Source organism: Carlito syrichta, unplaced genomic scaffold, assembly GCF_000164805.1.
Source record: "Carlito syrichta isolate Samal-C Ts95f unplaced genomic scaffold, Tarsius_syrichta-2.0.1 Scaffold306749, whole genome shotgun sequence".
Lineage (NCBI taxonomy): Eukaryota > Metazoa > Chordata > Mammalia > Primates > Tarsiidae > Carlito > Carlito syrichta.
In genome coordinates, this window is record NW_007250845.1 from 393098 (window position 1) to 404486 (window position 11389).

General features: G+C 41.0%; 1 protein-coding gene across 1 annotated transcript in view; it reads left to right on the forward strand.

The window, feature by feature from the left end:
- Nucleotides 1-11389, forward strand: part of SLC41A2 (solute carrier family 41 member 2) — a 148987-nt gene that overhangs the window by 48454 nt on the left and 89144 nt on the right. The gene's annotated exons all lie outside the window — the stretch shown is intronic.

Consider the following 11389-nt stretch of genomic DNA (forward strand, 5'->3'; position numbering starts at 1 on the left):
TTTGATTTATTGTAGAGATGAGGTCTCACCAAGTTGCCCAAGCGGGTCTCGAACCCACGGTTTCAGGCAATCCACTCACCTCAGCCTCCCAAGACGCGGGATTACAGGCTGAGCCACCGAGCCCGGCATGATAAATATTTTTGTATACACTTTTTTCATTCTGTTTTCTTTAGGGCAAATTCTAGGATTATAATTCTTGTTCAGAAAAGAAAATCTATACTTTTAAGTCTTCCACTATGTATTGTTAAAATATCATTCAAAAAGGTTAAGCATTTTTTTTTTTTAATTGCCACTGGTAGGGTTCTCAGTCATTTTTAGAAGTCCCAAAATACATTATTATCTTATAACATTATTTTGGGGTTCACCATTGTGGAACTAAGTTATGGTTAAAACCACATAGCCAGCCGGGCTCGGTGGCTCAGCCTGTAATCCCAGCGCTTTGGGAGGCTGAGGTGAGTGGATTGCCTAAGTCCGCAGGTTCGAGACCCACCTGGGCAACTTGGCGAGACCTCATCTCTACAATAAATCAAAAAATCAGCCGGGGCGTGGTAGCGCATGCCTGTAATCCCGGCTACTCGGAAGGCTGAGGCAGAAGGATCGCTGGAGCCCAGCAGGTCGAGGCTGCGGTGGCCGGGAGCGGCCACGGCACTCCAGTCTGGGCAACGGAGTGAGACTCCAACTCAAAAAAAACAAAAAACAAAACAAAAAACCACATAGCCAGTGAGGCTTATGTCAGTGGGCCATCTGCCCACTAAATATTGCCAAAAATTAGCAAAGTCATCAGATAACATTACCAATTAAGATACATTTAGTGCGTAGTTTTTTTCTTTAAAGAAGCTAGAGCATAGCTGGGTGTGATAGTGCGTGCCTGTGGTTCCAGCTACTCGGAAGGCTGAAGCGGAAGGATCGCCGGAGCCCAGCAGGTCGAGGCTGCGGTGACCGGGAGCATGCCACGACACTCCAGCCTGGGCGACAGAGTGAGACTCCAACTCAAAAGACAAAAAACGAAGCTAGAGCAAATGAACCCATCCATGAACTAGGAAAAAAAATACTTGTGTATCTAAAGGGAACCAAGAAGTAGCTGTGAATAGCTGCTGTTGGTGGGAGCCCTCTCCGTCCTTTGCGCTCCACACTTTCCCCAGACAACTGTGTGTTTCCTTAGGATTCTTGAGTAAAGCAAGTGCTTGGATTGGATATATAGCAAATGACATTTTGTTATCATTATTGGTTTTCTAATTAAGGGAAAGTGTTTCATGTGCCCTCAGGAACTTTGTAGGTCCCTTCCTTACACAGTATCTAAAAAGGTCATACAGCCATACTCTGCACAGGACATTAATGAAATGCCTGGTATTACTGAGCTCTCCTAAATATGCCAGGTGCTGTGCTAACTGCTTCCCAGGGGAATCTTATAATAACCCTATGAGATAAACACTCTTATTCCTGTTTTATAGAGGATGAGTTGAGGCTTAGAACAGTTGAGTAACTTTCCTAAGGACACAGAGCTCTAGGAAGTAGTGAAATAAATCACATTTCAGAACATTCCTTTCACCTGTACAGGATGGTTGTCAGAGTTTTCTTTTCTTGTTGGGGGGGCAGTTGGAGTCTTATTCTATCACCAGGGCTGGAATGCAGTGGCATGCTCACAGCTACCGCAGCCTTGACCTGCTAGGCTCAGGTGATCCTTCTGCCTCAGCCTTCCAGGTAGCTGGAACTACAGGTGTGTGTTACCACGCCCAGCTTATTTTTTGATTTATTGTAGAGACAAGGTCTCACCAAGCTGCCCAGGCTGATCTCAAACCCCTGAGCTAAGGCAATCCTCTCACCTCAGCCTCCCAAGGTGCTGGGATTACAGGCTTGAACCACTGCACATGACTCCAGAGTTTATGAAACCAACAAATAACAGCAGTAACAAAAAACTAATAGCCTCCTCATCTACCTTGCAAGACGTATCTACTATGCTTTTGGTCTTATCACCAATACACAATAATTTTGGTATATAATATTTAAAAATTTTGATATTCATCATTTCACAAAATGTTATTTACAGATATAATACTGTTGCCTTTCCCTGTAGTTAGTTGGTGAGCTATGAATACTGTCTGGGGGTATCAGCCATCCTTGTAGACGGAACCAGGACTCAGAGAGTAGAACTGCTTTGGTAAATTCACTTTATAATCTCATGTAGTCATTGGGAATATTGAATATTAAAAGGACTGAAGAATAATAGGAGCTCCTTGGGCTGGAGCAGAAAAGTACAAGATGAACCTGGAACATCTTGTAGTGCCACAAAGTTAAAGAAGTGCTAACAAAGAGGGGGAAAAGGATGGGGACATGGCAAGAGGATGTAGGGTGACACGCTGGCCAGATCTGGGCAATTTGAGTCACATAGTTAAGAATCATTGTTATAGATTCCACCTAACCCATGGAATAAGATAGGAATTCATCAGTCTATAACTGAATAACAAGGCAGGCAGTGTCTCTGCTGTGATAGAATTTACATAAATTCAGATTCTAGTAAGTGCAGTGATGAACATAAAACAGGATAATGTGCTGAAGGACGAGTCATGAGGACTGTTTTATTCTATTGTTTTGAGCTGGAGTCTCATTCTGTCACCGAGGCTGGAGTGCAGCAGCACACTCATGGTCACCCCAGCGTCAACCTGCTGGGCTCAGGTGATCCTTTCACCTCAGCCTTTCAAGCTGGAACTATAGGTGCACACTACCACACCTGGCTTATTTTTTTTTTTTTTAATTGTGGAGACAAGGTCTCACAAAAGTGCCCAGGCTGGTCTCAAGCCCCCGAGGTAATCCTCTTGCCTCGGCCTCCCAAAGTGCTAGGATTCCAGACTGAGCCACCACTCCCAGCCAGGCTATTTTATATTATGTGACTGGGGAAGACTTCTCTGGTTTATAAGCTGGAACCAGAAAAATAAGAGTGAGTCAGCCATATCAGAATCTGAGAAATGATCATTCCAGGTTACTGTTGTGTTTAATCAGTGTAATAATATCAAGTATTTATAAGCAGTCTAGATAGGTCTTTAACATTTGAGCCTGGGGCAGGAATACAAACATATGTCTACATACTCTAAAATGATACAACAAAGTTTAAACTTTAAAAAAATTCTTTCTCTTTCTACCTTGACAAATATATCCTTATGGCGATCTGGAAGTCCAAGATCAAATTTAGAATTTTTGGACTTCTTGGGTTCGGTTTTGGAACGTGGTATCATGAAAAGACCCAGCCCCTGGTCTAGGAACTGTTCCCCTTCCTCTTCCACATTTGGCTCTATGTACTGCATTTTGAAAGACCTCACACATACTTTAGACCTTGTGTCCAAACTCCCTCTCTACTCCCAACAAAGAGCCATGCTTTGGGACCCCGGAGGTTGGGCTGCACCTAATGGTGGCATGGTTTACCTTCAGGAACGCTGAATTAAAGAACTTTAGGGTCCCAGGTATCTAGCCTAGAACGGGATGAGGAATAGGTTTCAAATGGGCACACTCCTTGGGCCCTAGATACTCCTCACCTTGTGAGGTGGGGCATAGCTAAAGGAAGTCCAGAGTGGGTTCCTGTGCTTGCTTGGGTTTCGGAGCTGGCTCCCCATTACCCAGATAGGAAGTACAATTGATTTTAGATTCCAGGATTGAAAACTTATTTTAGACTAAGGAAAATTACATGACATAGGTGAGATTTTGAAACTGCCTTGTGATGTATTCCTGCAAGATATTTTATAAAATGGAAGAGAAGTTGTATATTGAAAAGTGTTACTTGAACAAAAGAACCTTAATATTGTTCTCTGAGGTAGCTATACCAATATAGCAGGATTACTGACCAATGGTTTCTGGCAGAGAAAGCAGTTCTTTTACTGGGACCTGCTTAAGTAACCAAACAGATGTATCCTGAAGCATACAAGTATTTCTTACATATATCTGCTAGAAAAATCCTATCATTCTATTCTTGAGAAGATACTGAAATTTGCATAGAGGCAATAAAAACTGACACATAGATGGAAGCTTATCACATTTTTGTAATTTTGAAAGCCAATTGCATTGCTCCGTTATTACACTTTTAGGCTTAAGGACAGATTTTTCTCAAGTGATTATGTGAAGCAATAAGTATGCTTAAAAATATTAAAATTTTTTAAAAGTTAGGGCAACAACTTTGGACTAATCTGAAAGTGTTTAGAAAGCATCATCATCAAACAGTGCACTAAGATTCAATTTATGGAATTTTTTCAATGAAATACAAGAGGGTACCCAAAAAACTTGGAATTTACTTATAAAAATTTGTATATTCTTACATGTTTAAGCTTCAGTCACCTGCTAGGTATTCTCTGTTTGATGCAGTACACCAACTGGGTTGCTTTTTCCACAGCTCAATGCAGTTTTTAAATTTGTCAGTTTGGATGCCTTTTAGTGCTTCTGCTGTTTTTTATTTCACCTCTTCCACATTGGCAAAATGTTTTTCTTCCGAGGACTTTTTTCATCTGGAGAAACAAACAAGCAAAAACTGTTGCTCAGGGTGAGATCGGGTGAATAGGGAGGGGAGAGCATGGGGTAATGTCATTTTTGGTCAAAAACTGCTGAACACTCAGGTATAAGCAGGTGCACCCATAAATCACCCATGGGCACATGTTTTGACAGAATCTCCAAAAAAAATTCACTGAAGCCAAACGCAGCCTCTCAAAACACTGCTAGCTGGCCCACTGATGCTGATAGATTCCTAGAACACTTACCTAGTAGGGGAAGCCTGTACTACAAGGGGCCCACCCTCCAAAGATAATTCTTTTGGGTCCCCTGTAGTATCATCATTGTTAACAAAATCTTTAAACCTAGAACTTGAATAGGAGATGAGTCTTTTATTAATTATCATGAAATAGAAAAGAAAGCCTAGTAATTTGGTGACACCATCATTCTTAACAGTAGCTAGACTGGCAAAGCTAGTCAGAAACAATCTTGATTCTCTAATGATTTGTTTGAAAGTAAGCAGCTACCTACTATTACAAGTATGAAGTAGAGTACCATAGGATCAATCCACCAGCTCTCAGTGCTAAGAAATTATTATTACTATTTTTTGAGTCAGAGTCTCACTCTGTCGCCCAGGCAAGAGTACAGTGGCACGTTCACGGCCGTCCCAGCATCAACCTGCTGGGCTCAGGTGATCCTTCTGCCTCAGACTTCCAAGTAGCTGGAACTACAGGTGCGTGCTACCACACCCAGCTATTTTTTTTTTTTAATTTAGAGACAAGTTCTCACCAAGTTGACCAGGCTGGTCTCAAATCCCTGGGCTCAGATATTCCTCTCGCCTTGGCCTCCCAAAATGCTGGGATTACAGACTTGAGCCAGAGATTATTTTTAACACATCTAAAAATGAAATGATAATAAAAAAGATTTGATTGTTTCATACTTACTCTTGTATCCCAGTAGTTCATTATATAATGGTGACCTTTGGTGTCAGCTGAGTGTTTAATTTCAACCCTTGATCTTTTGGTATCAGCTGTAATGTATTTTTTTGTTTGTTTGTTTTTTGAATTGTTTTTTGTCACACAGGCTGGAGTGCAGCTCAAGTGATCCTTCCACCTCAGCCTTCCAAGTACGTGGAACTACAGGCGCGTGCTACCACACCTGGCTTGTTTTTTGATTTATTTTAGAAACAAGGTCTCACCAAGTTGCCCAGGCTGGTCTTGAACCCCTGAGCTCAGGCAATCCTCTCGCCTGGGCCTCCCAAAGTGCTGAGATTACAGGCTTGAGTCACACCACCTGTCCTTTGTCATGTATGTTAAGTATACTTCTAACTTTTATCTTTAAGAAGAAGAAGAAGAAAAAACCTTTCATATAGTCTTACTAAGATTTTGAGAACTAGTGAAATTATATGAATGTATCCCATCACCCATCTTTTCGCACTTGCATTATCTTGTTAAAAACTGGTAGATCTCAACCCAAGAGGCTTTTTGGCAGGAGAAGAGAATAAAGAAGAGCTTTTGAAAAACAAAAATGACAACATTTGAGGGAGGAGAAAGTTATCTGAATGGGAGTTGAAAGGTGGCTTTAGTTTCATTTGTTGAAAATGGACTTTGCTCTGATATAGTTAAGTATACAAGCATTTAAACAACTTGATAACTTTGCCAAGGAAAGTGAAATATCGCCTAGCTTTCTATCTCAAAGAAAATATTTCAAAGGCACTGTTCTTGAGTACTATCCAGCATTTGATTAAATCCAAATAATAGATGAGACATACCAATCCATTTTGAAATCAGTCATGCTGTAGGGAATCTAGTTAAAAAAGAATGTACTATAAGTGCACTTTGCTGTTTAGTTTGACCACAAATTACCATTAAAACCGAATGAAGGTGAATGCAACCCTCCCCCCTCTGGCCCACTTAGGATTTAGTGAATGTAATCTTTTTTAAGTTTTAACTTATTTGTTGCGGTGTCTATATTTTATACTAGATTTTTTTTCTTCTCAAATGTCTGGTTATATGTGTTTGTCTATTTATATCTAAAAGAACACTGCAAAACTGATCAGAAGCTTAGCATATGGGCGATGCTTGTCTGCAGGGTGGTCTAACTTGGGAAGGGAGGGGTGGAATTGCTGCCTTTCACAGGCCTAGAATTGTGTCACTGATAAGAAGATATTTCAGTCAAGGCAAGGGGAAAGTGAGGCTTTGAGGCTCTTTGAGATAGGAATGCCCCAGCCAATGCAGAGGGCCTGAGGCAGGACTGTTGTTGATGGGTTAGATCAGTGGTTCTCAAAGTGTTGTCTGATCAGCAGCATAAGCAACTTGTTAGAAACACACATTCTCGGCCACCTCCAGAGCTACTAAATCAGAAATTCCAGCAATCTGTATTTTAACAGGCTATCAGATGATTCTGATACACATGAAAGTTTGAAAACTACAGTGTAGATGAACAGCATGGAGACCAGCAGGGCTGAGACCAAGCGAGGGAGGGTGAAAAATGTTAAGGGGTGAGACTAGAGAACTAGCCAGGGACCAGATTATAATAGGGCCTTATGAACCTTTGTAAGAATTTTGGCTATTTTGTGAAGTGAGAAACCACTGGAAGGTTTTGAACAGAGGAGTGATGTGATTTGGTAGATGTTTTTTTATGGACAGGTTATTTTGACTGCTGTGCTAAGTCATGGGTATAGGGTGCCCAAGGACTGAAGCAGGAGGCCAATGGGAATCCATTGCAATAACAGAGACTGGAGATGAGGTTAATTTGGATCAAGGTTGGAACAGTGGATGTAGTGAGAGGTAGATGGCGTCCAGAACTAATTTTCAGAGCGAATGGACAGAATTGACTGATGGATTAGCTGAAATTAGAGACTAGAAGCAGTCATTCAAAACTTTCCCTGGATCTGAGAGAGGTAAAAGTAAACATATGAGTAGATCAAAAGGTAGCAACTTGTGGCATCAAGCTATAATCACATAGTATGCTCTAGTTTATGGTGTTTTGGTAGCTTAGAAAGCTTAACCTTAAATTTGGTAGGCAGAGTACTACAGTTCTTAGAATGCTAGAGAACCATGGGTATATTTCAATTCTGATATTCTCTAGTCTGTTAAAGCAACTCTAGCAAATGATGTCTCGATGGCAAAGTCACCAAAGCCTACCCTTCTCTAGACTCTTCACTGATTTGTTCTCTACTTGAAAATTTCATAACCCGTGGCTTTAAGACCCCACTCTCTTTTTTTTTTTGAGTTCGAGTCTCACTCTATTGCCCAGACTGGAATGCAGTGGCCGCTCCTGGCCACCGCAGCCTCGACCTGCTGGGCTCCGGTGATCCTTCCGCCTCAGCCTTCCAAGTAGCTGGAACTACAGGCGCACGCTACCACGCCCGGCTAATTTTTGATTTATTGTAGAGATGAGGTCTTGTCAAGTTGCCCAGGCGGGTCTCAAACCCGCGGGCTCAGGCAATCCACTCACCTCAGCCTCCCAAAGGCACGGGATTACAGGCTGAGCCACCGAGCCCGGCTAAGACCCCACTCTCTCCTCATTCTCCCACCTCTTCCATTGATGCTTTTTAGTCGTCTTCTTTTGTTTATTTTACTTGCTTGTCCTTTTTCCTTTCTTCTTCTTCTTCTTCTTCTTTTTTTTTTTAAGTCAGGGTCTCACTCTCACTCAGGCTGTAGTGCAGTAGCACAATCATGGCTCACTGCAGCCTCAACCTTCTGGGCTCAGGCGATGCTCCCCCCTCAGCCTCCTGAGTAGTTGGAACTACAGGCATGTGTCACCACCCCCAGCTAATTTTTTGACTTTTTGTAGACATGAGGTCTCTCTGTGTTGCCTAGACTGTGCTCATTCCCTTAATGTGAGGTTTTCTAGAAGTTCTTGTACTTTACTCTACATGGTCTCCTCGAGTCCTTTCATGTGGTCCACCACTGCTTGCACATAGCTGACTCTCAGATTCTCCAGATTCTTTCCTGACTTCCTGGGCTGAATTTTCAATTATCTGCTGAACACCACTCGTTACATTCAAAACTAAACTCATTATTTTCTCTTATCCCAACCATGCTCTTTTTTCTCTATTTCTTAGTAGTTTATTAATATTACCAATCACCTTCTCCCTCCCCACTGTCGACCAGTTATTGTCAAGACTCCAGACCATCATCACTTCCACCTATGAAATTTCTCTTTTCTTTTTCTCATACCCCACCTGCCACTACCTCAGTTTAGTTGCCTATTGTCTCTGATTGGGGCTACTGCTGCAGGCCCCCCTGGTTCTAGGGAGATGGGTGACTGCATGTAATTTTTTTTTTTTTGAGTTGGAATCTCACTCTGTCGCCCAGACTGGAGTACAGTGGCCGCTCCTGGCCACCGCAGCCTCGACCTGCTGGGCTCTGGTGATCCTTCCGCCTCAGCCTTCCAAGTAGCTGGAACTACAGGCGCGCACTACCACGCCTGGCTGATTTTTTGATTTATTGTAGAGATGAGATCTCGCTGCCCAGACGGGTCTCGAACCCACAGGCTCAGGCAATACACTCACCTTAGCCTCCCAAAGGCGCGGGATTACAGGCTGAGCCACCGAGTCCGGCTATGTAATTTTTAAAAACGTAAGACAATTAATATTTGAAAACTGACTTTTTCATTTATGTGCAAAAAAATAATGCTTTTAATATTTCTGTGGTTTTTCTATGAAGTATTTATTTTCACTTGCAAGAGTAGGAGTAAAAATTACTATAGCTGTAGAAAAATCAATCTATAATTGCTTTCATCTTTTTGCCCCGTTAAAAGGCCATTTCTCATTTTTATGATTATCTGCAGAAGAATCAAGATAAATGAGTTTCTAGGGTTATAAGAACAGTCTTCAGTAAGTATAAAGATAGGGAATTTAAGGCCAGGTATAGTGGCTCACGCCTGTAATTCCAACACTTTGGGAGGCCAAGGTGGGAGGAATGCTTGAACCTAGGAATTTGAGACCAGCCTAGGCAATATAGCAAAACCTGTCTCTACAAAAAAATCAAAAAAATTAGCCTGGCCTGGTAGCATGGGCCTGTAGTCCCAGCTACTCTGAAGGCTGAGGTGGAAAGATCATCTGAGCCCAGGAAGTTGAGGCTGTGGTGAGCTGTGATTGTGCCACTGCACTCCAGCCTGGGTGACAGAGTGAGACCTCGGCTCAGAGAAAACATAAAAAACAACAAAATAGAAAACTTAAAACATAAGATATCAGAAACCACCGTCTCCTCCAATCTATTAAAGTTTAGTTGTCTTTAAAGCTTGTTATTCTATAAAGCTAAGGGTTAAATTTTCACAGGTAAAATATTTCAATAAAATAAACTTCTTACTTTAACAAGAGAATTAAATATGATGAATACAAATCAAATTTATCTTGCCCTCTCACTTGAATCAAAATTTGTTTCTAAAGGTCTGCTGATGAACCTGAATGATGTTTCTTGGATTTTTATCTTTTCAGCAGTATATGTAAAATTGTAGTCGATTTTATTGTAGATATAGAACATAGTATATAATTGGAAAGAAAGACCGAGCTCAGTGAGTCTATAAATTTTTGCATTTAAGTTCTGTTACCTGAGGTCTAAAGTTTCTACTTCTGAGTGTTAGATAAAAAGAGTCAAAAATGGTGTTCACTCTCCTAAAGACAGTATTAAAAAACAAACAAACTTCTAAAACTGTTGCAATTCGCCTAGCATGATTTGATTAGCACTTTTTTACTACAAGCAAAAATGATTTGTATTGCCTCAAACCTTTTCTCAGGGAACTCTTGATATTCTAAAATTATTTGGTAATGCTCTATCTTTCTAATTCATTAATTCAGCAAGTTTTTTTTGAGCCCTTATCATATGCCAAGAACTGCCCTGTGTGCTAGGAGATCAGTAATAAACAAAACAGGAAATGGCCCTGACTTCATCAAGCTTGCATTCCAGGATATGAAGAACTCGGCAAAACCTCTTCTCCTTAAAATGTTAAGTTAGTTTTCAAATTCAAATTGTAAAACTTTTAAAATAAAGATAAAGCTCAAATAATGCCATTAATAACTATGGCATAATTGACATATAGTTACAATCTCAGTATTATTTCCTAAGTTTGGTGAATTTTCCATGTTCTTGTTGTACAACCTGATTGTTAGATACAAATGGGATTGTATGTGCCTGTTAGTTCCTTATTTTAAAGTATGTCTACATTGTAAATATCAATCCCTAGCCATAGCTCTATAGAATAGGATTTCTTTTGTTTAATTTAAAACTGTTTAAATCAACTACATTTTTAATCTACTAGATTTCTCTTCCTTTCCTCTTTTTTGCAACTTTATTGAGGCATAATTGACGTACAATGAACTGCACAAATTTAAAGTCTACAGTTTGCTGAGTTTTGGTATATAATATATACAGCCTATATTGCCTAGGCTGGTCTCAAACTGCTGGACTCAAACTATCCTCCCACCTTGGCCTCCCAGAATTCTGGGATTATAGGCATGAGCCATTGCTCCTGGCCAAAAGCATTTTTTTTGAAGCAGTTTTAGGTTCATAGCAAAATTGAATGGAAAGTACAGAGAGTTCCCATGTACCCCCTGCTCCACATGTGTACAACCTCCCTCATTATCAGCATCCCCCATCAGAGTGGTACATTTGTTACAATTGATGTCCATATATTGACATGCCGCTGTCACCCTGAGTCCATAGTGTACACTGGCGCTCACTCTCAGTGTTGTACACCCTGTGAGATGTATCATTTATAATGACATGTATCCACCATTATAATATCATGCAGAGAAGTTTTACTGCCCTTTTATTTTATTTTATTTGTCTTGTTTTGTTTTTTTTGAGTTGGAGTCTCACTCTGTCGCCCAGACTGGAGTGCAGTGGCTGCTCCCGGCCACCGCAGCCTCAATCTGCTGTGCTCCGGCGATCCTCCCGCCTCAGCCTTCCAAGTA